This window comes from Brachyhypopomus gauderio, chromosome 1 (assembly GCF_052324685.1).
Source record: "Brachyhypopomus gauderio isolate BG-103 chromosome 1, BGAUD_0.2, whole genome shotgun sequence".
In the NCBI taxonomy this organism is placed as follows: domain Eukaryota; kingdom Metazoa; phylum Chordata; class Actinopteri; order Gymnotiformes; family Hypopomidae; genus Brachyhypopomus; species Brachyhypopomus gauderio.
In genome coordinates this window covers 52,051,089-52,070,606 of record NC_135211.1, presented here as the reverse complement: position 1 = coordinate 52,070,606, position 19,518 = coordinate 52,051,089, and the positions used below count along the sequence as shown (strand labels likewise).

The 19,518-nt window shown below is 45.1% G+C and overlaps 58 non-coding genes across 58 annotated transcripts; 19 read left to right on the top strand and 39 right to left on the bottom strand.

Moving 5' to 3' along the window:
• Positions 1-891: 891 nt before the first annotated feature.
• trnak-uuu (transfer RNA lysine (anticodon UUU)) lies at positions 892-964 on the bottom strand. Its single transcript has one exon. It is a non-coding gene; the product is annotated as a tRNA-Lys (tRNA).
• Positions 965-1,168: 204 nt separating this feature from the next.
• On the top strand, positions 1,169-1,240 carry trnae-cuc (transfer RNA glutamic acid (anticodon CUC)). The gene has a single exon. It is a non-coding gene; the product is annotated as a tRNA-Glu (tRNA).
• A 63-nt stretch (positions 1,241-1,303) lies between these two features.
• On the bottom strand, positions 1,304-1,390 carry trnay-gua (transfer RNA tyrosine (anticodon GUA)). Its single transcript is given in 2 exon segments — positions 1,304-1,339; positions 1,354-1,390. It is a non-coding gene; the product is annotated as a tRNA-Tyr (tRNA).
• A 472-nt stretch (positions 1,391-1,862) lies between these two features.
• On the bottom strand, positions 1,863-1,935 carry trnak-uuu (transfer RNA lysine (anticodon UUU)). Its single transcript has one exon. It is a non-coding gene; the product is annotated as a tRNA-Lys (tRNA).
• Positions 1,936-2,139: 204 nt separating this feature from the next.
• Positions 2,140-2,211, top strand: trnae-cuc (transfer RNA glutamic acid (anticodon CUC)). The gene has a single exon. It is a non-coding gene; the product is annotated as a tRNA-Glu (tRNA).
• A 63-nt stretch (positions 2,212-2,274) lies between these two features.
• On the bottom strand, positions 2,275-2,361 carry trnay-gua (transfer RNA tyrosine (anticodon GUA)). The gene is given in 2 exon segments: positions 2,275-2,310; positions 2,325-2,361. It is a non-coding gene; the product is annotated as a tRNA-Tyr (tRNA).
• Positions 2,362-2,833: 472 nt separating this feature from the next.
• trnak-uuu (transfer RNA lysine (anticodon UUU)) lies at positions 2,834-2,906 on the bottom strand. The gene has a single exon. It is a non-coding gene; the product is annotated as a tRNA-Lys (tRNA).
• A 204-nt stretch (positions 2,907-3,110) lies between these two features.
• On the top strand, positions 3,111-3,182 carry trnae-cuc (transfer RNA glutamic acid (anticodon CUC)). The gene has a single exon. It is a non-coding gene; the product is annotated as a tRNA-Glu (tRNA).
• A 63-nt stretch (positions 3,183-3,245) lies between these two features.
• On the bottom strand, positions 3,246-3,332 carry trnay-gua (transfer RNA tyrosine (anticodon GUA)). The gene is given in 2 exon segments: positions 3,246-3,281; positions 3,296-3,332. It is a non-coding gene; the product is annotated as a tRNA-Tyr (tRNA).
• Positions 3,333-3,804: 472 nt separating this feature from the next.
• On the bottom strand, positions 3,805-3,877 carry trnak-uuu (transfer RNA lysine (anticodon UUU)). Its single transcript has one exon. It is a non-coding gene; the product is annotated as a tRNA-Lys (tRNA).
• A 204-nt stretch (positions 3,878-4,081) lies between these two features.
• On the top strand, positions 4,082-4,153 carry trnae-cuc (transfer RNA glutamic acid (anticodon CUC)). The gene has a single exon. It is a non-coding gene; the product is annotated as a tRNA-Glu (tRNA).
• Positions 4,154-4,216: 63 nt separating this feature from the next.
• On the bottom strand, positions 4,217-4,303 carry trnay-gua (transfer RNA tyrosine (anticodon GUA)). Its single transcript is given in 2 exon segments — positions 4,217-4,252; positions 4,267-4,303. It is a non-coding gene; the product is annotated as a tRNA-Tyr (tRNA).
• A 472-nt stretch (positions 4,304-4,775) lies between these two features.
• Positions 4,776-4,848, bottom strand: trnak-uuu (transfer RNA lysine (anticodon UUU)). Its single transcript has one exon. It is a non-coding gene; the product is annotated as a tRNA-Lys (tRNA).
• Positions 4,849-5,052: 204 nt separating this feature from the next.
• Positions 5,053-5,124, top strand: trnae-cuc (transfer RNA glutamic acid (anticodon CUC)). The gene has a single exon. It is a non-coding gene; the product is annotated as a tRNA-Glu (tRNA).
• A 62-nt stretch (positions 5,125-5,186) lies between these two features.
• Positions 5,187-5,273, bottom strand: trnay-gua (transfer RNA tyrosine (anticodon GUA)). Its single transcript is given in 2 exon segments — positions 5,187-5,222; positions 5,237-5,273. It is a non-coding gene; the product is annotated as a tRNA-Tyr (tRNA).
• Positions 5,274-5,745: 472 nt separating this feature from the next.
• On the bottom strand, positions 5,746-5,818 carry trnak-uuu (transfer RNA lysine (anticodon UUU)). Its single transcript has one exon. It is a non-coding gene; the product is annotated as a tRNA-Lys (tRNA).
• Positions 5,819-6,022: 204 nt separating this feature from the next.
• Positions 6,023-6,094, top strand: trnae-cuc (transfer RNA glutamic acid (anticodon CUC)). The gene has a single exon. It is a non-coding gene; the product is annotated as a tRNA-Glu (tRNA).
• Positions 6,095-6,157: 63 nt separating this feature from the next.
• trnay-gua (transfer RNA tyrosine (anticodon GUA)) lies at positions 6,158-6,244 on the bottom strand. The gene is given in 2 exon segments: positions 6,158-6,193; positions 6,208-6,244. It is a non-coding gene; the product is annotated as a tRNA-Tyr (tRNA).
• Positions 6,245-6,716: 472 nt separating this feature from the next.
• On the bottom strand, positions 6,717-6,789 carry trnak-uuu (transfer RNA lysine (anticodon UUU)). The gene has a single exon. It is a non-coding gene; the product is annotated as a tRNA-Lys (tRNA).
• A 204-nt stretch (positions 6,790-6,993) lies between these two features.
• trnae-cuc (transfer RNA glutamic acid (anticodon CUC)) lies at positions 6,994-7,065 on the top strand. The gene has a single exon. It is a non-coding gene; the product is annotated as a tRNA-Glu (tRNA).
• Positions 7,066-7,128: 63 nt separating this feature from the next.
• Positions 7,129-7,215, bottom strand: trnay-gua (transfer RNA tyrosine (anticodon GUA)). The gene is given in 2 exon segments: positions 7,129-7,164; positions 7,179-7,215. It is a non-coding gene; the product is annotated as a tRNA-Tyr (tRNA).
• A 472-nt stretch (positions 7,216-7,687) lies between these two features.
• On the bottom strand, positions 7,688-7,760 carry trnak-uuu (transfer RNA lysine (anticodon UUU)). The gene has a single exon. It is a non-coding gene; the product is annotated as a tRNA-Lys (tRNA).
• A 202-nt stretch (positions 7,761-7,962) lies between these two features.
• On the top strand, positions 7,963-8,034 carry trnae-cuc (transfer RNA glutamic acid (anticodon CUC)). The gene has a single exon. It is a non-coding gene; the product is annotated as a tRNA-Glu (tRNA).
• Positions 8,035-8,097: 63 nt separating this feature from the next.
• Positions 8,098-8,184, bottom strand: trnay-gua (transfer RNA tyrosine (anticodon GUA)). Its single transcript is given in 2 exon segments — positions 8,098-8,133; positions 8,148-8,184. It is a non-coding gene; the product is annotated as a tRNA-Tyr (tRNA).
• A 472-nt stretch (positions 8,185-8,656) lies between these two features.
• trnak-uuu (transfer RNA lysine (anticodon UUU)) lies at positions 8,657-8,729 on the bottom strand. The gene has a single exon. It is a non-coding gene; the product is annotated as a tRNA-Lys (tRNA).
• A 204-nt stretch (positions 8,730-8,933) lies between these two features.
• Positions 8,934-9,005, top strand: trnae-cuc (transfer RNA glutamic acid (anticodon CUC)). Its single transcript has one exon. It is a non-coding gene; the product is annotated as a tRNA-Glu (tRNA).
• Positions 9,006-9,067: 62 nt separating this feature from the next.
• Positions 9,068-9,154, bottom strand: trnay-gua (transfer RNA tyrosine (anticodon GUA)). The gene is given in 2 exon segments: positions 9,068-9,103; positions 9,118-9,154. It is a non-coding gene; the product is annotated as a tRNA-Tyr (tRNA).
• Positions 9,155-9,626: 472 nt separating this feature from the next.
• trnak-uuu (transfer RNA lysine (anticodon UUU)) lies at positions 9,627-9,699 on the bottom strand. The gene has a single exon. It is a non-coding gene; the product is annotated as a tRNA-Lys (tRNA).
• Positions 9,700-9,903: 204 nt separating this feature from the next.
• Positions 9,904-9,975, top strand: trnae-cuc (transfer RNA glutamic acid (anticodon CUC)). The gene has a single exon. It is a non-coding gene; the product is annotated as a tRNA-Glu (tRNA).
• Positions 9,976-10,038: 63 nt separating this feature from the next.
• trnay-gua (transfer RNA tyrosine (anticodon GUA)) lies at positions 10,039-10,125 on the bottom strand. The gene is given in 2 exon segments: positions 10,039-10,074; positions 10,089-10,125. It is a non-coding gene; the product is annotated as a tRNA-Tyr (tRNA).
• A 472-nt stretch (positions 10,126-10,597) lies between these two features.
• Positions 10,598-10,670, bottom strand: trnak-uuu (transfer RNA lysine (anticodon UUU)). Its single transcript has one exon. It is a non-coding gene; the product is annotated as a tRNA-Lys (tRNA).
• Positions 10,671-10,874: 204 nt separating this feature from the next.
• trnae-cuc (transfer RNA glutamic acid (anticodon CUC)) lies at positions 10,875-10,946 on the top strand. The gene has a single exon. It is a non-coding gene; the product is annotated as a tRNA-Glu (tRNA).
• Positions 10,947-11,009: 63 nt separating this feature from the next.
• Positions 11,010-11,096, bottom strand: trnay-gua (transfer RNA tyrosine (anticodon GUA)). The gene is given in 2 exon segments: positions 11,010-11,045; positions 11,060-11,096. It is a non-coding gene; the product is annotated as a tRNA-Tyr (tRNA).
• Positions 11,097-11,568: 472 nt separating this feature from the next.
• On the bottom strand, positions 11,569-11,641 carry trnak-uuu (transfer RNA lysine (anticodon UUU)). The gene has a single exon. It is a non-coding gene; the product is annotated as a tRNA-Lys (tRNA).
• A 204-nt stretch (positions 11,642-11,845) lies between these two features.
• trnae-cuc (transfer RNA glutamic acid (anticodon CUC)) lies at positions 11,846-11,917 on the top strand. The gene has a single exon. It is a non-coding gene; the product is annotated as a tRNA-Glu (tRNA).
• Positions 11,918-11,979: 62 nt separating this feature from the next.
• Positions 11,980-12,066, bottom strand: trnay-gua (transfer RNA tyrosine (anticodon GUA)). Its single transcript is given in 2 exon segments — positions 11,980-12,015; positions 12,030-12,066. It is a non-coding gene; the product is annotated as a tRNA-Tyr (tRNA).
• Positions 12,067-12,538: 472 nt separating this feature from the next.
• On the bottom strand, positions 12,539-12,611 carry trnak-uuu (transfer RNA lysine (anticodon UUU)). Its single transcript has one exon. It is a non-coding gene; the product is annotated as a tRNA-Lys (tRNA).
• A 204-nt stretch (positions 12,612-12,815) lies between these two features.
• Positions 12,816-12,887, top strand: trnae-cuc (transfer RNA glutamic acid (anticodon CUC)). Its single transcript has one exon. It is a non-coding gene; the product is annotated as a tRNA-Glu (tRNA).
• Positions 12,888-12,950: 63 nt separating this feature from the next.
• Positions 12,951-13,037, bottom strand: trnay-gua (transfer RNA tyrosine (anticodon GUA)). The gene is given in 2 exon segments: positions 12,951-12,986; positions 13,001-13,037. It is a non-coding gene; the product is annotated as a tRNA-Tyr (tRNA).
• A 472-nt stretch (positions 13,038-13,509) lies between these two features.
• On the bottom strand, positions 13,510-13,582 carry trnak-uuu (transfer RNA lysine (anticodon UUU)). Its single transcript has one exon. It is a non-coding gene; the product is annotated as a tRNA-Lys (tRNA).
• A 204-nt stretch (positions 13,583-13,786) lies between these two features.
• trnae-cuc (transfer RNA glutamic acid (anticodon CUC)) lies at positions 13,787-13,858 on the top strand. Its single transcript has one exon. It is a non-coding gene; the product is annotated as a tRNA-Glu (tRNA).
• A 62-nt stretch (positions 13,859-13,920) lies between these two features.
• On the bottom strand, positions 13,921-14,007 carry trnay-gua (transfer RNA tyrosine (anticodon GUA)). The gene is given in 2 exon segments: positions 13,921-13,956; positions 13,971-14,007. It is a non-coding gene; the product is annotated as a tRNA-Tyr (tRNA).
• A 472-nt stretch (positions 14,008-14,479) lies between these two features.
• trnak-uuu (transfer RNA lysine (anticodon UUU)) lies at positions 14,480-14,552 on the bottom strand. The gene has a single exon. It is a non-coding gene; the product is annotated as a tRNA-Lys (tRNA).
• Positions 14,553-14,756: 204 nt separating this feature from the next.
• trnae-cuc (transfer RNA glutamic acid (anticodon CUC)) lies at positions 14,757-14,828 on the top strand. The gene has a single exon. It is a non-coding gene; the product is annotated as a tRNA-Glu (tRNA).
• Positions 14,829-14,891: 63 nt separating this feature from the next.
• On the bottom strand, positions 14,892-14,978 carry trnay-gua (transfer RNA tyrosine (anticodon GUA)). Its single transcript is given in 2 exon segments — positions 14,892-14,927; positions 14,942-14,978. It is a non-coding gene; the product is annotated as a tRNA-Tyr (tRNA).
• Positions 14,979-15,450: 472 nt separating this feature from the next.
• Positions 15,451-15,523, bottom strand: trnak-uuu (transfer RNA lysine (anticodon UUU)). Its single transcript has one exon. It is a non-coding gene; the product is annotated as a tRNA-Lys (tRNA).
• A 204-nt stretch (positions 15,524-15,727) lies between these two features.
• Positions 15,728-15,799, top strand: trnae-cuc (transfer RNA glutamic acid (anticodon CUC)). The gene has a single exon. It is a non-coding gene; the product is annotated as a tRNA-Glu (tRNA).
• Positions 15,800-15,862: 63 nt separating this feature from the next.
• trnay-gua (transfer RNA tyrosine (anticodon GUA)) lies at positions 15,863-15,949 on the bottom strand. The gene is given in 2 exon segments: positions 15,863-15,898; positions 15,913-15,949. It is a non-coding gene; the product is annotated as a tRNA-Tyr (tRNA).
• A 472-nt stretch (positions 15,950-16,421) lies between these two features.
• On the bottom strand, positions 16,422-16,494 carry trnak-uuu (transfer RNA lysine (anticodon UUU)). The gene has a single exon. It is a non-coding gene; the product is annotated as a tRNA-Lys (tRNA).
• A 204-nt stretch (positions 16,495-16,698) lies between these two features.
• On the top strand, positions 16,699-16,770 carry trnae-cuc (transfer RNA glutamic acid (anticodon CUC)). The gene has a single exon. It is a non-coding gene; the product is annotated as a tRNA-Glu (tRNA).
• A 62-nt stretch (positions 16,771-16,832) lies between these two features.
• Positions 16,833-16,919, bottom strand: trnay-gua (transfer RNA tyrosine (anticodon GUA)). The gene is given in 2 exon segments: positions 16,833-16,868; positions 16,883-16,919. It is a non-coding gene; the product is annotated as a tRNA-Tyr (tRNA).
• Positions 16,920-17,391: 472 nt separating this feature from the next.
• trnak-uuu (transfer RNA lysine (anticodon UUU)) lies at positions 17,392-17,464 on the bottom strand. Its single transcript has one exon. It is a non-coding gene; the product is annotated as a tRNA-Lys (tRNA).
• Positions 17,465-17,668: 204 nt separating this feature from the next.
• On the top strand, positions 17,669-17,740 carry trnae-cuc (transfer RNA glutamic acid (anticodon CUC)). Its single transcript has one exon. It is a non-coding gene; the product is annotated as a tRNA-Glu (tRNA).
• Positions 17,741-17,803: 63 nt separating this feature from the next.
• On the bottom strand, positions 17,804-17,890 carry trnay-gua (transfer RNA tyrosine (anticodon GUA)). Its single transcript is given in 2 exon segments — positions 17,804-17,839; positions 17,854-17,890. It is a non-coding gene; the product is annotated as a tRNA-Tyr (tRNA).
• Positions 17,891-18,362: 472 nt separating this feature from the next.
• trnak-uuu (transfer RNA lysine (anticodon UUU)) lies at positions 18,363-18,435 on the bottom strand. The gene has a single exon. It is a non-coding gene; the product is annotated as a tRNA-Lys (tRNA).
• Positions 18,436-18,639: 204 nt separating this feature from the next.
• On the top strand, positions 18,640-18,711 carry trnae-cuc (transfer RNA glutamic acid (anticodon CUC)). Its single transcript has one exon. It is a non-coding gene; the product is annotated as a tRNA-Glu (tRNA).
• Positions 18,712-18,773: 62 nt separating this feature from the next.
• On the bottom strand, positions 18,774-18,860 carry trnay-gua (transfer RNA tyrosine (anticodon GUA)). The gene is given in 2 exon segments: positions 18,774-18,809; positions 18,824-18,860. It is a non-coding gene; the product is annotated as a tRNA-Tyr (tRNA).
• Positions 18,861-19,332: 472 nt separating this feature from the next.
• Positions 19,333-19,405, bottom strand: trnak-uuu (transfer RNA lysine (anticodon UUU)). Its single transcript has one exon. It is a non-coding gene; the product is annotated as a tRNA-Lys (tRNA).
• Positions 19,406-19,518: the final 113 nt, after the last annotated feature.

Here is a 19,518-nt window from a genome sequence, read left to right as displayed (position 1 = left end):
ACCCTCGCCAATCTTTAATCGGCTTTTAGGAATCACCAGTAGATTACTGTTTGAAGACCTGAGAGACCTGACTGGAACATATCTAACCATCATTTCACTTAGGTAAAGAGGGGCAAGACCATGAAGACATTTAAAAACCATGACTAGAACCTTAAAATCTATTCTAAAGCTGACAGGTAACCAGTGCAGTGAGTGGAGTGCAGGTGTAATATGATCTCTCTTTCTCCTGCGGGTCAGAACCCTTGCAGCCGCGTTCTGAACTCGCTGTAGGTGCGAAATAGAGCTCTTTGGAAGAGCAGATAGAACAGCGTTACAATAATCTAGCCTTGATGTGATAAATGCATGGACAAGTTTTTCACTGTCAGCAGGAGAGAGCATATCTCGGACCTTAGCGATGTTTCGAAGATGAAAGTAAGCTGTCTTGCATGTAGTCATGATGTGTGATTTGAAGCTGAGCTCATTATCAAAGGTGACGCCCAGGTTCTTAACACATTGTCTGGCTTTCAGATTCATTTGATTTAAATAAGTCTGGACATCATTCCTTTGTGAATCACTGCCAAGAACAAGAACCTCTGTCTTCTGTTTATTTAACTGCAGAAAATTGTCAGACATCCATGTCTGTATATCATCTATGCAGTCAAACAGTGAGCAAATTGATTTTAGGGCTTTAGGTTCTAGCGAGATATAAAGTTGAGTGTCATCTGCATATTGATGATAACTAATACCATGTTTATTAATGATGTGTGGTAATGGAAGCATATATAGACAAAATAATTAATGACAAGGAAGTCACAGGTAGGCAGACGTAAAGCTGGAAGTTCAGCTTAATCCAAAAGCCTGCCTGACGATGAGTGAACGGTGCTCAAGAGCTGACGGTCATGTAAAGTTCAACGCCTGAACAGGGACTTGAACCCTGGACCCTCAGATTAAAAGTCTGATGCTCTACCGACTGAGCTATCCAGGCTACGTTTAGCCTTGCTCTGTGATTCAGAACATGTCCAGATATTCTTGACCTCTGACATGGGAAGCATTTGACAGTCTTGACACAAAAAGGTCCACATGTTCTGGTGTGGTCACGAATAACCCACATTCTGGTCTTTCTTCACTCATGAATAACGGCCAGCCAGAACTCATGTAAAAGCCTTCATCCATTAGCATAACATCGCTGTCCCTGATGGTCTAGTGGCTAGGATTCGGCGCTCTCACCGCCGCGGCCCGGGTTCGATTCCCGGTCAGGGAAAACAGAAAACTTTTTGCTCATCATGACATTAAGGGCAGTAATATCCTGGAAAAAAAAGAAGCTTCCTTCGAACCGGATTTGAACCGGTGGCCTAAGGATTGCTGCTTTAACCTCTACAGTCCTCCGCTCTACCATCTGAGCTACCGAAGGATTCTGACGCACATGCAGCATAGATCCAGAAACAAGGACGTTGACAAAGATACCAGTTCGGTTGTGGCTTTTTCAACTCTTTAAGGTCCACCAAAGAGGAAACCTCACACTGTACCAGTTGGACATGTAGAGCTACCAACACGTATGTCTGTTAACAACATTGGCATGCGTACTGCATTTTGGACACGTGGATGGTAAAAGGCCACGGGTTGGTCCCACCAATGGTTAGAACAATTTGAATTGCTTTTTGAGAAAATCTATTGTGATGTCACATAGAGAGAGAGAGAAAGGAAAGGCTGAGTGGCTTTAATTGTTGTTTTTTTTGTCATCATTAACAAGGACATAGACAAAATAATTAATGACAAGGAAGTCACAGGTAGGCAGACGTAAAGCTGGAAGTTCAGCTTAATCCAAAAGCCTGCCTGACGATGAGTGAACGGTGCTCAAGAGCTGACGGTCATGTAAAGTTCAACGCCTGAACAGGGACTTGAACCCTGGACCCTCAGATTAAAAGTCTGATGCTCTACCGACTGAGCTATCCAGGCTACGTTTAGCCTTGCTCTGTGATTCAGAACATGTCCAGATATTCTTGACCTCTGACATGGGAAGCATTTGACAGTCTTGACACAAAAAGGTCCACATGTTCTGGTGTGGTCACGAATAACCCACATTCTGGTCTTTCTTCACTCATGAATAACGGCCAGCCAGAACTCATGTAAAAGCCTTCATCCATTAGCATAACATCGCTGTCCCTGATGGTCTAGTGGCTAGGATTCGGCGCTCTCACCGCCGCGGCCCGGGTTCGATTCCCGGTCAGGGAAAACAGAAAACTTTTTGCTCATCATGACATTAAGGGCAGTAATATCCTGGAAAAAAAAGAAGCTTCCTTCGAACCGGATTTGAACCGGTGGCCTAAGGATTGCTGCTTTAACCTCTACAGTCCTCCGCTCTACCATCTGAGCTACCGAAGGATTCTGACGCACATGCAGCATAGATCCAGAAACAAGGACGTTGACAAAGATACCAGTTCGGTTGTGGCTTTTTCAACTCTTTAAGGTCCACCAAAGAGGAAACCTCACACTGTACCAGTTGGACATGTAGAGCTACCAACACGTATGTCTGTTAACAACATTGGCATGCGTACTGCATTTTGGACACGTGGATGGTAAAAGGCCACGGGTTGGTCCCACCAATGGTTAGAACAATTTGAATTGCTTTTTGAGAAAATCTATTGTGATGTCACATAGAGAGAGAGAGAAAGGAAAGGCTGAGTGGCTTTAATTGTTGTTTTTTTTGTCATCATTAACAAGGACATAGACAAAATAATTAATGACAAGGAAGTCACAGGTAGGCAGACGTAAAGCTGGAAGTTCAGCTTAATCCAAAAGCCTGCCTGACGATGAGTGAACGGTGCTCAAGAGCTGACGGTCATGTAAAGTTCAACGCCTGAACAGGGACTTGAACCCTGGACCCTCAGATTAAAAGTCTGATGCTCTACCGACTGAGCTATCCAGGCTACGTTTAGCCTTGCTCTGTGATTCAGAACATGTCCAGATATTCTTGACCTCTGACATGGGAAGCATTTGACAGTCTTGACACAAAAAGGTCCACATGTTCTGGTGTGGTCACGAATAACCCACATTCTGGTCTTTCTTCACTCATGAATAACGGCCAGCCAGAACTCATGTAAAAGCCTTCATCCATTAGCATAACATCGCTGTCCCTGATGGTCTAGTGGCTAGGATTCGGTGCTCTCACCGCCGCGGCCCGGGTTCGATTCCCGGTCAGGGAAAACAGAAAACTTTTTGCTCATCATGACATTAAGGGCAGTAATATCCTGGAAAAAAAAGAAGCTTCCTTCGAACCGGATTTGAACCGGTGGCCTAAGGATTGCTGCTTTAACCTCTACAGTCCTCCGCTCTACCATCTGAGCTACCGAAGGATTCTGACGCACATGCAGCATAGATCCAGAAACAAGGACGTTGACAAAGATACCAGTTCGGTTGTGGCTTTTTCAACTCTTTAAGGTCCACCAAAGAGGAAACCTCACACTGTACCAGTTGGACATGTAGAGCTACCAACACGTATGTCTGTTAACAACATTGGCATGCGTACTGCATTTTGGACACGTGGATGGTAAAAGGCCACGGGTTGGTCCCACCAATGGTTAGAACAATTTGAATTGCTTTTTGAGAAAATCTATTGTGATGTCACATAGAGAGAGAGAGAAAGGAAAGGCTGAGTGGCTTTAATTGTTGTTTTTTTTGTCATCATTAACAAGGACATAGACAAAATAATTAATGACAAGGAAGTCACAGGTAGGCAGACGTAAAGCTGGAAGTTCAGCTTAATCCAAAAGCCTGCCTGACGATGAGTGAACGGTGCTCAAGAGCTGACGGTCATGTAAAGTTCAACGCCTGAACAGGGACTTGAACCCTGGACCCTCAGATTAAAAGTCTGATGCTCTACCGACTGAGCTATCCAGGCTACGTTTAGCCTTGCTCTGTGATTCAGAACATGTCCAGATATTCTTGACCTCTGACATGGGAAGCATTTGACAGTCTTGACACAAAAAGGTCCACATGTTCTGGTGTGGTCACGAATAACCCACATTCTGGTCTTTCTTCACTCATGAATAACGGCCAGCCAGAACTCATGTAAAAGCCTTCATCCATTAGCATAACATCGCTGTCCCTGATGGTCTAGTGGCTAGGATTCGGCGCTCTCACCGCCGCGGCCCGGGTTCGATTCCCGGTCAGGGAAAACAGAAAACTTTTTGCTCATCATGACATTAAGGGCAGTAATATCCTGGAAAAAAAAGAAGCTTCCTTCGAACCGGATTTGAACCGGTGGCCTAAGGATTGCTGCTTTAACCTCTACAGTCCTCCGCTCTACCATCTGAGCTACCGAAGGATTCTGATGCACATGCAGCATAGATCCAGAAACAAGGACGTTGACAAAGATACCAGTTCGGTTGTGGCTTTTTCAACTCTTTAAGGTCCACCAAAGAGGAAACCTCACACTGTACCAGTTGGACATGTAGAGCTACCAACACGTATGTCTGTTAACAACATTGGCATGCGTACTGCATTTTGGACACGTGGATGGTAAAAGGCCACGGGTTGGTCCCACCAATGGTTAGAACAATTTGAATTGCTTTTTGAGAAAATCTATTGTGATGTCACATAGAGAGAGAGAGAAAGGAAAGGCTGAGTGGCTTTAATTGTTGTTTTTTTTGTCATCATTAACAAGGACATAGACAAAATAATTAATGACAAGGAAGTCACAGGTAGGCAGACGTAAAGCTGGAAGTTCAGCTTAATCCAAAAGCCTGCCTGACGATGAGTGAACAGTGCTCAAGAGCTGACGGTCATGTAAAGTTCAACGCCTGAACAGGGACTTGAACCCTGGACCCTCAGATTAAAAGTCTGATGCTCTACCGACTGAGCTATCCAGGCTACATTTAACCTTGCTCTGTGATTTAGAACATGTCCAGATATTCTTGACCTCTGACATGGGAAGCATTTGACAGTCTTGACACAAAAAGGTCCACATGTTCTGGTGTGGTCACGAATAACCCACATTCTGGTCTTTCTTCACTCATGAATAACGGCCAGCCAGAACTCATGTAAAGGCCTTCATCCATTAGCATTCCATCGCTGTCCCTGATGGTCTAGTGGCTAGGATTCGGCGCTCTCACCGCCGCGGCCCGGGTTCGATTCCCGGTCAGGGAAAACAGAAAACTTTTTGCTCATCATGACATTAAAGGCAGTAATATCCTGGAAAAAAAGAAGCTTCCTTCGAACCGGATTTGAACCGGTGGCCTAAGGATTGCTGCTTTAACCTCTACAGTCCTCCGCTCTACCATCTGAGCTACCGAAGGATTCTGACGCACATGCAGCATAGATCCAGAAACAAGGACGTTGACAAAGATACCAGTTCGGTTGTGGCTTTTTCAACTCTTTAAGGTCCACCAAAGAGGAAACCTCACACTGTACCAGTTGGACATGTAGAGCTACCAACACGTATGTCTGTTAACAACATTGGCATGCGTACTGCATTTTGGACACGTGGATGGTAAAAGGCCACGGGTTGGTCCCACCAATGGTTAGAACAATTTGAATTGCTTTTTGAGAAAATCTATTGTGATGTCACATAGAGAGAGAGAGAAAGGAAAGGCTGAGTGGCTTTAATTGTTGTTTTTTTTGTCATCATTAACAAGGACATAGACAAAATAATTAATGACAAGGAAGTCACAGGTAGGCAGACGTAAAGCTGGAAGTTCAGCTTAATCCAAAAGCCTGCCTGACGATGAGTGAACGGTGCTCAAGAGCTGACGGTCATGTAAAGTTCAACGCCTGAACAGGGACTTGAACCCTGGACCCTCAGATTAAAAGTCTGATGCTCTACCGACTGAGCTATCCAGGCTACGTTTAGCCTTGCTCTGTGATTCAGAACATGTCCAGATATTCTTGACCTCTGACATGGGAAGCATTTGACAGTCTTGACACAAAAAGGTCCACATGTTCTGGTGTGGTCACGAATAACCCACATTCTGGTCTTTCTTCACTCATGAATAACGGCCAGCCAGAACTCATGTAAAAGCCTTCATCCATTAGCATAACATCGCTGTCCCTGATGGTCTAGTGGCTAGGATTCGGTGCTCTCACCGCCGCGGCCCGGGTTCGATTCCCGGTCAGGGAAAACAGAAAACTTTTTGCTCATCATGACATTAAGGGCAGTAATATCCTGGAAAAAAAAGAAGCTTCCTTCGAACCGGATTTGAACCGGTGGCCTAAGGATTGCTGCTTTAACCTCTACAGTCCTCCGCTCTACCATCTGAGCTACCGAAGGATCCTGACTCACATGCAGCATAGATCCAGAAACAAGGACGTTGACAAAGATACCAGTTCGGTTGTGGCTTTTTCAACTCTTTAAGGTCCACCAAAGAGGAAACCTCACACTGTACCAGTTGGACATGTAGAGCTACCAACACGTATGTCTGTTAACAACATTGGCATGCGTACTGCATTTTGGACACGTGGATGGTAAAAGGCCACGGGTTGGTCCCACCAATGGTTAGAACAATTTGAATTGCTTTTTGAGAAAATCTATTGTGATGTCACATAGAGAGAGAGAGAAAGGAAAGGCTGAGTGGCTTTAATTGGTGTTTTTTTTGTCATCATTAACAAGGACATAGACAAAATAATTAATGACAAGGAAGTCACAGGTAGGCAGACGTAAAGCTGGAAGTTCAGCTTAATCCAAAAGTCTGCCTGACGATGACTGAACGGTGCTCAAGAGCTGACGGTCATGTAAAGTTCAACGCCTGAACAGGGACTTGAACCCTGGACCCTCAGAATAAAAGTCTGATGCTCTACCGACTGAGCTATCCAGGCTACGTTTAACCTTGCTCTGTGATTCAGAACATGTCCAGATATTCTTAACCTCTGACATGGGAAGCATTTGACAGTCTTGACACAAAAAGGTCCACATGTTCTGGTGTGGTCACGAATAACCCACATTCTGGTCTTTCTTCACTCATGAATAACGGCCAGCCAGAACTCATGTAAAAGCCTTCATTCATTAGCATTCCATCGCTGTCCCTGATGGTCTAGTGGCTAGGATTCGGCGCTCTCACCGCCGCGGCCCGGGTTCGATTCCCGGTCAGGGAAAACAGAAAACTTTTTGCTCATCTTGACATTAAGGGCAGTAATATCCTGGAAAAAAAAGAAGCTTCCTTCGAACCGGATTTGAACCGGTGGCCTAAGGATTGCTGCTTTAACCTCTACAGTCCTCCGCTCTACCATCTGAGCTACCGAAGGATTCTGACGCACATGCAGCATAGATCCAGAAACAAGGACGTTGACAAAGATACCAGTTCGGTTGTGGCTTTTTCAACTCTTTAAGGTCCACCAAAGAGGAAACCTCACACTGTACCAGTTGGACATGTAGAGCTACCAACACGTATGTCTGTTAACAACATTGGCATGTGTACTGCATTTTGGACACGTGGATGGTAAAAGGCCACGGGTTGGTCCCACCAATGGTTAGAACAATTTGAATTGCTTTTTGAGAAAATCTATTGTGATGTCACATAGAGAGAGAGAGAAAGGAAAGGCTGAGTGGCTTTAATTGTTGTTTTTTTTGTCATCATTAACAAGGACATAGACAAAATAATTAATGACAAGGAAGTCACAGGTAGGCAGACGTAAAGCTGGAAGTTCAGCCTAATCCAATAGCCTGCCTGACGATGACTGAACGGTGCTCAAGAGCTGACGGTCATGTAAAGTTCAACGCCTGAACAGGGACTTGAACCCTGGACCCTCAGATTAAAAGTCTGATGCTCTACCGACTGAGCTATCCAGGCTACGTTTAGCCTTGCTCTGTGATTCAGAACATGTCCAGATATTCTTGACCTCTGACATGGGAAGCATTTGACAGTCTTGACAAAAAGGTCCACATGTTCTGGTGTGGTCACGAATAACCCACATTCTGGTCTTTCTTCACTCATGAATAACGGCCAGCCAGAACTCATGAAAAAGCCTTCATTCATTAGCATAACATAGCTGTCCCTGATGGTCTAGTGGCTAGGATTCGGCGCTCTCACCGCCGCGGCCCGGGTTCGATTCCCGGTCAGGGAAAACAGAAAACTTTTTGCTCATCATGACATTAAGGGCAGTAATATCCTGGAAAAAAAAGAAGCTTCCTTCGAACCGGATTTGAACCGGTGGCCTAAGGATTGCTGCTTTAACCTCTACAGTCCTCCGCTCTACCATCTGAGCTACCGAAGGATTCTGATGCACATGCAGCATAGATCCAGAAACAAGGACGTTGACAAAGATACCAGTTCGGTTGTGGCTTTTTCAACTCTTTAAGGTCCACCAAAGAGGAAACCTCACACTGTACCAGTTGGACATGTAGAGCTACCAACACGTATGTCTGTTAACAACATTGGCATGCGTACTGCATTTTGGACACGTGGATGGTAAAAGGCCACGGGTTGGTCCCACCAATGGTTAGAACAATTTGAATTGCTTTTTGAGAAAATCTATTGTGATGTCACATAGAGAGAGAGAGAAAGGAAAGGCTGAGTGGCTTTAATTGTTGTTTTTTTTGTCATCATTAACAAGGACATAGACAAAATAATTAATGACAAGGAAGTCACAGGTAGGCAGACGTAAAGCTGGAAGTTCAGCTTAATCCAAAAGCCTGCCTGACGATGAGTGAACGGTGCTCAAGAGCTGACGGTCATGTAAAGTTCAACGCCTGAACAGGGACTTGAACCCTGGACCCTCAGATTAAAAGTCTGATGCTCTACCGACTGAGCTATCCAGGCTACATTTAACCTTGCTCTGTGATTTAGAACATGTCCAGATATTCTTGACCTCTGACATGGGAAGCATTTGACAGTCTTGACACAAAAAGGTCCACATGTTCTGGTGTGGTCACGAATAACCCACATTCTGGTCTTTCTTCACTCATGAATAACGGCCAGCCAGAACTCATGTAAAGGCCTTCATCCATTAGCATTCCATCGCTGTCCCTGATGGTCTAGTGGCTAGGATTCGGCGCTCTCACCGCCGCGGCCCGGGTTCGATTCCCGGTCAGGGAAAACAGAAAACTTTTTGCTCATCATGACATTAAAGGCAGTAATATCCTGGAAAAAAAGAAGCTTCCTTCGAACCGGATTTGAACCGGTGGCCTAAGGATTGCTGCTTTAACCTCTACAGTCCTCCGCTCTACCATCTGAGCTACCGAAGGATTCTGACGCACATGCAGCATAGATCCAGAAACAAGGACGTTGACAAAGATACCAGTTCGGTTGTGGCTTTTTCAACTCTTTAAGGTCCACCAAAGAGGAAACCTCACACTGTACCAGTTGGACATGTAGAGCTACCAACACGTATGTCTGTTAACAACATTGGCATGCGTACTGCATTTTGGACACGTGGATGGTAAAAGGCCACGGGTTGGTCCCACCAATGGTTAGAACAATTTGAATTGCTTTTTGAGAAAATCTATTGTGATGTCACATAGAGAGAGAGAGAAAGGAAAGGCTGAGTGGCTTTAATTGTTGTTTTTTTTGTCATCATTAACAAGGACATAGACAAAATAATTAATGACAAGGAAGTCACAGGTAGGCAGACGTAAAGCTGGAAGTTCAGCTTAATCCAAAAGCCTGCCTGACGATGAGTGAACGGTGCTCAAGAGCTGACGGTCATGTAAAGTTCAACGCCTGAACAGGGACTTGAACCCTGGACCCTCAGATTAAAAGTCTGATGCTCTACCGACTGAGCTATCCAGGCTACGTTTAGCCTTGCTCTGTGATTCAGAACATGTCCAGATATTCTTGACCTCTGACATGGGAAGCATTTGACAGTCTTGACACAAAAAGGTCCACATGTTCTGGTGTGGTCACGAATAACCCACATTCTGGTCTTTCTTCACTCATGAATAACGGCCAGCCAGAACTCATGTAAAAGCCTTCATCCATTAGCATAACATCGCTGTCCCTGATGGTCTAGTGGCTAGGATTCGGCGCTCTCACTGCCGCGGCCCGGGTTCGATTCCCGGTCAGGGAAAACAGAAAACTTTTTGCTCATCATGACATTAAGGGCAGTAATATCCTGGAAAAAAAAGAAGCTTCCTTCGAACCGGATTTGAACCGGTGGCCTAAGGATTGCTGCTTTAACCTCTACAGTCCTCCGCTCTACCATCTGAGCTACCGAAGGATTCTGACGCACATGCAGCATAGATCCAGAAACAAGGACGTTGACAAAGATACCAGTTCGGTTGTGGCTTTTTCAACTCTTTAAGGTCCACCAAAGAGGAAACCTCACACTGTACCAGTTGGACATGTAGAGCTACCAACACGTATGTCTGTTAACAACATTGGCATGCGTACTGCATTTTGGACACGTGGATGGTAAAAGGCCACGGGTTGGTCCCACCAATGGTTAGAACAATTTGAATTGCTTTTTGAGAAAATCTATTGTGATGTCACATAGAGAGAGAGAGAAAGGAAAGGCTGAGTGGCTTTAATTGTTGTTTTTTTTGTCATCATTAACAAGGACATAGACAAAATAATTAATGACAAGGAAGTCACAGGTAGGCAGACGTAAAGCTGGAAGTTCAGCTTAATCCAAAAGCCTGCCTGACGATGAGTGAACGGTGCTCAAGAGCTGACGGTCATGTAAAGTTCAACGCCTGAACAGGGACTTGAACCCTGGACCCTCAGATTAAAAGTCTGATGCTCTACCGACTGAGCTATCCAGGCTACGTTTAGCCTTGCTCTGTGATTCAGAACATGTCCAGATATTCTTGACCTCTGACATGGGAAGCATTTGACAGTCTTGACACAAAAAGGTCCACATGTTCTGGTGTGGTCACGAATAACCCACATTCTGGTCTTTCTTCACTCATGAATAACGGCCAGCCAGAACTCATGTAAAAGCCTTCATCCATTAGCATAACATCGCTGTCCCTGATGGTCTAGTGGCTAGGATTCGGCGCTCTCACTGCCGCGGCCCGGGTTCGATTCCCGGTCAGGGAAAACAGAAAACTTTTTGCTCATCATGACATTAAGGGCAGTAATATCCTGGAAAAAAAAGAAGCTTCCTTCGAACCGGATTTGAACCGGTGGCCTAAGGATTGCTGCTTTAACCTCTACAGTCCTCCGCTCTACCATCTGAGCTACCGAAGGATTCTGACGCACATGCAGCATAGATCCAGAAACAAGGACGTTGACAAAGATACCAGTTCGGTTGTGGCTTTTTCAACTCTTTAAGGTCCACCAAAGAGGAAACCTCACACTGTACCAGTTGGACATGTAGAGCTACCAACACGTATGTCTGTTAACAACATTGGCATGCGTACTGCATTTTGGACACGTGGATGGTAAAAGGCCACGGGTTGGTCCCACCAATGGTTAGAACAATTTGAATTGCTTTTTGAGAAAATCTATTGTGATGTCACATAGAGAGAGAGAGAAAGGAAAGGCTGAGTGGCTTTAATTGTTGTTTTTTTTGTCATCATTAACAAGGACATAGACAAAATAATTAATGACAAGGAAGTCACAGGTAGGCAGACGTAAAGCTGGAAGTTCAGCTTAATCCAAAAGCCTGCCTGACAATGAGTGAACGGTGCTCAAGAGCTGACGGTCATGTAAAGTTCAACGCCTGAACAGGGACTTGAACCCTGGACCCTCAGATTAAAAGTCTGATGCTCTACCGACTGAGCTATCCAGGCTACGTTTAACCTTGCTCTGTGATTCAGAACATGTCCAGATATTCTTGACCTCTGACATGGGAAGCATTTGACAGTCTTGACACAAAAAGGTCCACATGTTCTGGTGTGGTCACGAATAACCCACATTCTGGTCTTTCTTCACTCATGAATAACGGCCAGCCAGAACTCATGTAAAGGCCTTCATCCATTAGCATTCCATCGCTGTCCCTGATGGTCTAGTGGCTAGGATTCGGCGCTCTCACCGCCGCGGCCCGGGTTCGATTCCCGGTCAGGGAAAACAGAAAACTTTTTGCTCATCATGACATTAAAGGCAGTAATATCCTGGAAAAAAAGAAGCTTCCTTCGAACCGGATTTGAACCGGTGGCCTAAGGATTGCTGCTTTAACCTCTACAGTCCTCCGCTCTACCATCTGAGCTACCGAAGGATTCTGACGCACATGCAGCATAGATCCAGAAACAAGGACGTTGACAAAGATACCAGTTCGGTTGTGGCTTTTTCAACTCTTTAAGGTCCACCAAAGAGGAAACCTCACACTGTACCAGTTGGACATGTAGAGCTACCAACACGTATGTCTGTTAACAACATTGGCATGCGTACTGCATTTTGGACACGTGGATGGTAAAAGGCCACGGGTTGGTCCCACCAATGGTTAGAACAATTTGAATTGCTTTTTGAGAAAATCTATTGTGATGTCACATAGAGAGAGAGAGAAAGGAAAGGCTGAGTGGCTTTAATTGTTGTTTTTTTTGTCATCATTAACAAGGACATAGACAAAATAATTAATGACAAGGAAGTCACAGGTAGGCAGACGTAAAGCTGGAAGTTCAGCTTAATCCAAAAGCCTGCCTGACGATGAGTGAACGGTGCTCAAGAGCTGACGGTCATGTAAAGTTCAACGCCTGAACAGGGACTTGAACCCTGGACCCTCAGATTAAAAGTCTGATGCTCTACCGACTGAGCTATCCAGGCTACGTTTAGCCTTGCTCTGTGATTCAGAACATGTCCAGATATTCTTGACCTCTGACATGGGAAGCATTTGACAGTCTTGACACAAAAAGGTCCACATGTTCTGGTGTGGTCACGAATAACCCACATTCTGGTCTTTCTTCACTCATGAATAACGGCCAGCCAGAACTCATGTAAAAGCCTTCATCCATTAGCATAACATCGCTGTCCCTGATGGTCTAGTGGCTAGGATTCGGCGCTCTCACTGCCGCGGCCCGGGTTCGATTCCCGGTCAGGGAAAACAGAAAACTTTTTGCTCATCATGACATTAAGGGCAGTAATATCCTGGAAAAAAAAGAAGCTTCCTTCGAACCGGATTTGAACCGGTGGCCTAAGGATTGCTGCTTTAACCTCTACAGTCCTCCGCTCTACCATCTGAGCTACCGAAGGATTCTGACGCACATGCAGCATAGATCCAGAAACAAGGACGTTGACAAAGATACCAGTTCGGTTGTGGCTTTTTCAACTCTTTAAGGTCCACCAAAGAGGAAACCTCACACTGTACCAGTTGGACATGTAGAGCTACCAACACGTATGTCTGTTAACAACATTGGCATGCGTACTGCATTTTGGACACGTGGATGGTAAAAGGCCACGGGTTGGTCCCACCAATGGTTAGAACAATTTGAATTGCTTTTTGAGAAAATCTATTGTGATGTCACATAGAGAGAGAGAGAAAGGAAAGGCTGAGTGGCTTTAATTGTTGTTTTTTTTGTCATCATTAACAAGGACATAGACAAAATAATTAATGACAAGGAAGTCACAGGTAGGCAGACGTAAAGCTGGAAGTTCAGCTTAATCCAAAAGCCTGCCTGACGATGAGTGAACGGTGCTCAAGAGCTGACGGTCATGTAAAGTTCAACGCCTGAACAGGGACTTGAACCCTGGACCCTCAGATTAAAAGTCTGATGCTCTACCGACTGAGCTATCCAGGCTACGTTTAACCTTGCTCTGTGATTCAGAACATGTCCAGATATTCTTGACCTCTGACATGGGAAGCATTTGACAGTCTTGACACAAAAAGGTCCACATGTTCTGGTGTGGTCACGAATAACCCACATTCTGGTCTTTCTTCACTCATGAATAACGGCCAGCCAGAACTCATGTAAAGGCCTTCATCCATTAGCATTCCATCGCTGTCCCTGATGGTCTAGTGGCTAGGATTCGGCGCTCTCACCGCCGCGGCCCGGGTTCGATTCCCGGTCAGGGAAAACAGAAAACTTTTTGCTCATCATGACATTAAAGGCAGTAATATCCTGGAAAAAAAGAAGCTTCCTTCGAACCGGATTTGAACCGGTGGCCTAAGGATTGCTGCTTTAACCTCTACAGTCCTCCGCTCTACCATCTGAGCTACCGAAGGATTCTGACGCACATGCAGCATAGATCCAGAAACAAGGACGTTGACAAAGATACCAGTTCGGTTGTGGCTTTTTCAACTCTTTAAGGTCCACCAAAGAGGAAACCTCACACTGTACCAGTTGGACATGTAGAGCTACCAACACGTATGTCTGTTAACAACATTGGCATGCGTACTGCATTTTGGACACGTGGATGGTAAAAGGCCACGGGTTGGTCCCACCAATGGTTAGAACAATTTGAATTGCTTTTTGAGAAAATCTATTGTGATGTCACATAGAGAGAGAGAGAAAGGAAAGGCTGAGTGGCTTTAATTGTTGTTTTTTTTGTCATCATTAACAAGGACATAGACAAAATAATTAATGACAAGGAAGTCACAGGTAGGCAGACGTAAAGCTGGAAGTTCAGCTTAATCCAAAAGCCTGCCTGACGATGAGTGAACGGTGCTCAAGAGCTGACGGTCATGTAAAGTTCAACGCCTGAACAGGGACTTGAACCCTGGACCCTCAGATTAAAAGTCTGATGCTCTACCGACTGAGCTATCCAGGCTACGTTTAGCCTTGCTCTGTGATTCAGAACATGTCCAGATATTCTTGACCTCTGACATGGGAAGCATTTGACAGTCTTGACACAAAAAGGTCCACATGTTCTGGTGTGGTCACGAATAACCCACATTCTGGTCTTTCTTCACTCATGAATAACGGCCAGCCAGAACTCATGTAAAAGCCTTCATCCATTAGCATAACATCGCTGTCCCTGATGGTCTAGTGGCTAGGATTCGGCGCTCTCACTGCCGCGGCCCGGGTTCGATTCCCGGTCAGGGAAAACAGAAAACTTTTTGCTCATCATGACATTAAGGGCAGTAATATCCTGGAAAAAAAAGAAGCTTCCTTCGAACCGGATTTGAACCGGTGGCCTAAGGATTGCTGCTTTAACCTCTACAGTCCTCCGCTCTACCATCTGAGCTACCGAAGGATTCTGACGCACATGCAGCATAGATCCAGAAACAAGGACGTTGACAAAGATACCAGTTCGGTTGTGGCTTTTTCAACTCTTTAAGGTCCACCAAAGAGGAAACCTCACACTGTACCAGTTGGACATGTAGAGCTACCAACACGTATGTCTGTTAACAACATTGGCATGCGTACTGCATTTTGGACACGTGGATGGTAAAAGGCCACGGGTTGGTCCCACCAATGGTTAGAACAATTTGAATTGCTTTTTGAGAAAATCTATTGTGATGTCACATAGAGAGAGAGAGAAAGGAAAGGCTGAGTGGCTTTAATTGTTGTTTTTTTTGTCATCATTAACAAGGACATAGACAAAATAATTAATGACAAGGAAGTCACAGGTAGGCAGACGTAAAGCTGGAAGTTCAGCTTAATCCAAAAGCCTGCCTGACGATGAGTGAACGGTGCTCAAGAGCTGACGGTCATGTAAAGTTCAACGCCTGAACAGGGACTTGAACCCTGGACCCTCAGATTAAAAGTCTGATGCTCTACCGACTGAGCTATCCAGGCTACGTTTAGCCTTGCTCTGTGATTCAGAACATGTCCAGATATTCTTGACCTCTGACATGGGAAGCATTTGACAGTCTTGACACAAAAAGGTCCACATGTTCTGGTGTGGTCACGAATAACCCACATTCTGGTCTTTCTTCACTCATGAATAACGGCCAGCCAGAACTCATGTAAAAGCCTTCATCCATTAGCATAACATCGCTGTCCCTGATGGTCTAGTGGCTAGGATTCGGCGCTCTCACTGCCGCGGCCCGGGTTCGATTCCCGGTCAGGGAAAACAGAAAACTTTTTGCTCATCATGACATTAAGGGCAGTAATATCCTGGAAAAAAAAGAAGCTTCCTTCGAACCGGATTTGAACCGGTGGCCTAAGGATTGCTGCTTTAACCTCTACAGTCCTCCGCTCTACCATCTGAGCTACCGAAGGATTCTGACGCACATGCAGCATAGATCCAGAAACAAGGACGTTGACAAAGATACCAGTTCGGTTGTGGCTTTTTCAACTCTTTAAGGTCCACCAAAGAGGAAACCTCACACTGTACCAGTTGGACATGTAGAGCTACCAACACGTATGTCTGTTAACAACATTGGCATGCGTACTGCATTTTGGACACGTGGATGGTAAAAGGCCACGGGTTGGTCCCACCAATGGTTAGAACAATTTGAATTGCTTTTTGAGAAAATCTATTGTGATGTCACATAGAGAGAGAGAGAAAGGAAAGGCTGAGTGGCTTTAATTGTTGTTTTTTTTGTCATCATTAACAAGGACATAGACAAAATAATTAATGACAAGGAAGTCACAGGTAGGCAGACGTAAAGCTGGAAGTTCAGCTTAATCCAAAAGCCTGCCTGACAATGAGTGAACGGTGCTCAAGAGCTGACGGTCATGTAAAGTTCAACGCCTGAACAGGGACTTGAACCCTGGACCCTCAGATTAAAAGTCTGATGCTCTACCGACTGAGCTATCCAGGCTACGTTTAACCTTGCTCTGTGATTCAGAACATGTCCAGATATTCTTGACCTCTGACATGGGAAGCATTTGACAGTCTTGACACAAAAAGGTCCACATGTTCTGGTGTGGTCACGAATAACCCACATTCTGGTCTTTCTTCACTCATGAATAACGGCCAGCCAGAACTCATGTAAAGGCCTTCATCCATTAGCATTCCATCGCTGTCCCTGATGGTCTAGTGGCTAGGATTCGGCGCTCTCACCGCCGCGGCCCGGGTTCGATTCCCGGTCAGGGAAAACAGAAAACTTTTTGCTCATCATGACATTAAAGGCAGTAATATCCTGGAAAAAAAGAAGCTTCCTTCGAACCGGATTTGAACCGGTGGCCTAAGGATTGCTGCTTTAACCTCTACAGTCCTCCGCTCTACCATCTGAGCTACCGAAGGATTCTGACGCACATGCAGCATAGATCCAGAAACAAGGACGTTGACAAAGATACCAGTTCGGTTGTGGCTTTTTCAACTCTTTAAGGTCCACCAAAGAGGAAACCTCACACTGTACCAGTTGGACATGTAGAGCTACCAACACGTATGTCTGTTAACAACATTGGCATGCGTACTGCATTTTGGACACGTGGATGGTAAAAGGCCACGGGTTGGTCCCACCAATGGTTAGAACAATTTGAATTGCTTTTTGAGAAAATCTATTGTGATGTCACATAGAGAGAGAGAGAAAGGAAAGGCTGAGTGGCTTTAATTGTTGTTTTTTTTGTCATCATTAACAAGGACATAGACAAAATAATTAATGACAAGGAAGTCACAGGTAGGCAGACGTAAAGCTGGAAGTTCAGCTTAATCCAAAAGCCTGCCTGACGATGAGTGAACGGTGCTCAAGAGCTGACGGTCATGTAAAGTTCAACGCCTGAACAGGGACTTGAACCCTGGACCCTCAGATTAAAAGTCTGATGCTCTACCGACTGAGCTATCCAGGCTACGTTTAGCCTTGCTCTGTGATTCAGAACATGTCCAGATATTCTTGACCTCTGACATGGGAAGCATTTGACAGTCTTGACACAAAAAGGTCCACATGTTCTGGTGTGGTCACGAATAACCCACATTCTGGTCTTTCTTCACTCATGAATAACGGCCAGCCAGAACTCATGTAAAAGCCTTCATCCATTAGCATAACATCGCTGTCCCTGATGGTCTAGTGGCTAGGATTCGGCGCTCTCACTGCCGCGGCCCGGGTTCGATTCCCGGTCAGGGAAAACAGAAAACTTTTTGCTCATCATGACATTAAGGGCAGTAATATCCTGGAAAAAAAAGAAGCTTCCTTCGAACCGGATTTGAACCGGTGGCCTAAGGATTGCTGCTTTAACCTCTACAGTCCTCCGCTCTACCATCTGAGCTACCGAAGGATTCTGACGCACATGCAGCATAGATCCAGAAACAAGGACGTTGACAAAGATACCAGTTCGGTTGTGGCTTTTTCAACTCTTTAAGGTCCACCAAAGAGGAAACCTCACACTGTACCAGTTGGACATGTAGAGCTACCAACACGTATGTCTGTTAACAACATTGGCATGCGTACTGCATTTTGGACACGTGGATGGTAAAAGGCCACGGGTTGGTCCCACCAATGGTTAGAACAATTTGAATTGCTTTTTGAGAAAATCTATTGTGATGTCACATAGAGAGAGAGAGAAAGGAAAGGCTGAGTGGCTTTAATTGTTGTTTTTTTTGTCATCATTAACAAGGACATAGACAAAATAATTAATGACAAGGAAGTCACAGGTAGGCAGACGTAAAGCTGGAAGTTCAGCTTAATCCAAAAGCCTGCCTGACGATGAGTGAACGGTGCTCAAGAGCTGACGGTCATGTAAAGTTCAACGCCTGAACAGGGACTTGAACCCTGGACCCTCAGATTAAAAGTCTGATGCTCTACCGACTGAGCTATCCAGGCTACGTTTAGCCTTGCTCTGTGATTCAGAACATGTCCAGATATTCTTGACCTCTGACATGGGAAGCATTTGACAGTCTTGACACAAAAAGGTCCACATGTTCTGGTGTGGTCACGAATAACCCACATTCTGGTCTTTCTTCACTCATGAATAACGGCCAGCCAGAACTCATGTAAAAGCCTTCATCCATTAGCATAACATCGCTGTCCCTGATGGTCTAGTGGCTAGGATTCGGCGCTCTCACCGCCGCGGCCCGGGTTCGATTCCCGGTCAGGGAAAACAGAAAACTTTTTGCTCATCATGACATTAAAGGCAGTAATATCCTGGAAAAAAAGAAGCTTCCTTCGAACCGGATTTGAACCGGTGGCCTAAGGATTGCTGCTTTAACCTCTACAGTCCTCCGCTCTACCATCTGAGCTACCGAAGGATTCTGACGCACATGCAGCATAGATCCAGAAACAAGGACGTTGACAAAGATACCAGTTCGGTTGTGGCTTTTTCAACTCTTTAAGGTCCACCAAAGAGGAAACCTCACACTGTACCAGTTGGACATGTAGAGCTACCAACACGTATGTCTGTTAACAACATTGGCATGCGTACTGCATTTTGGACACGTGGATGGTAAAAGGCCACGGGTTGGTCCCACCAATGGTTAGAACAATTTGAATTGCTTTTTGAGAAAATCTATTGTGATGTCACATAGAGAGAGAGAGAAAGGAAAGGCTGAGTGGCTTTAATTGTTGTTTTTTTTGTCATCATTAACAAGGACATAGACAAAATAATTAATGACAAGGAAGTCACAGGTAGGCAGACGTAAAGCTGGAAGTTCAGCTTAATCCAAAAGCCTGCCTGACGATGAGTGAACGGTGCTCAAGAGCTGACGGTCATGTAAAGTTCAACGCCTGAACAGGGACTTGAACCCTGGACCCTCAGATTAAAAGTCTGATGCTCTACCGACTGAGCTATCCAGGCTACATTTACCCTTGCTCTGTGATTCAGAACATGTCCAGATATTCTTGACCTCTGACATGGGAAGCATTTGACAGTCTTGACACAAAAAGGTCCACATGTTCTGGTGTGGTCAC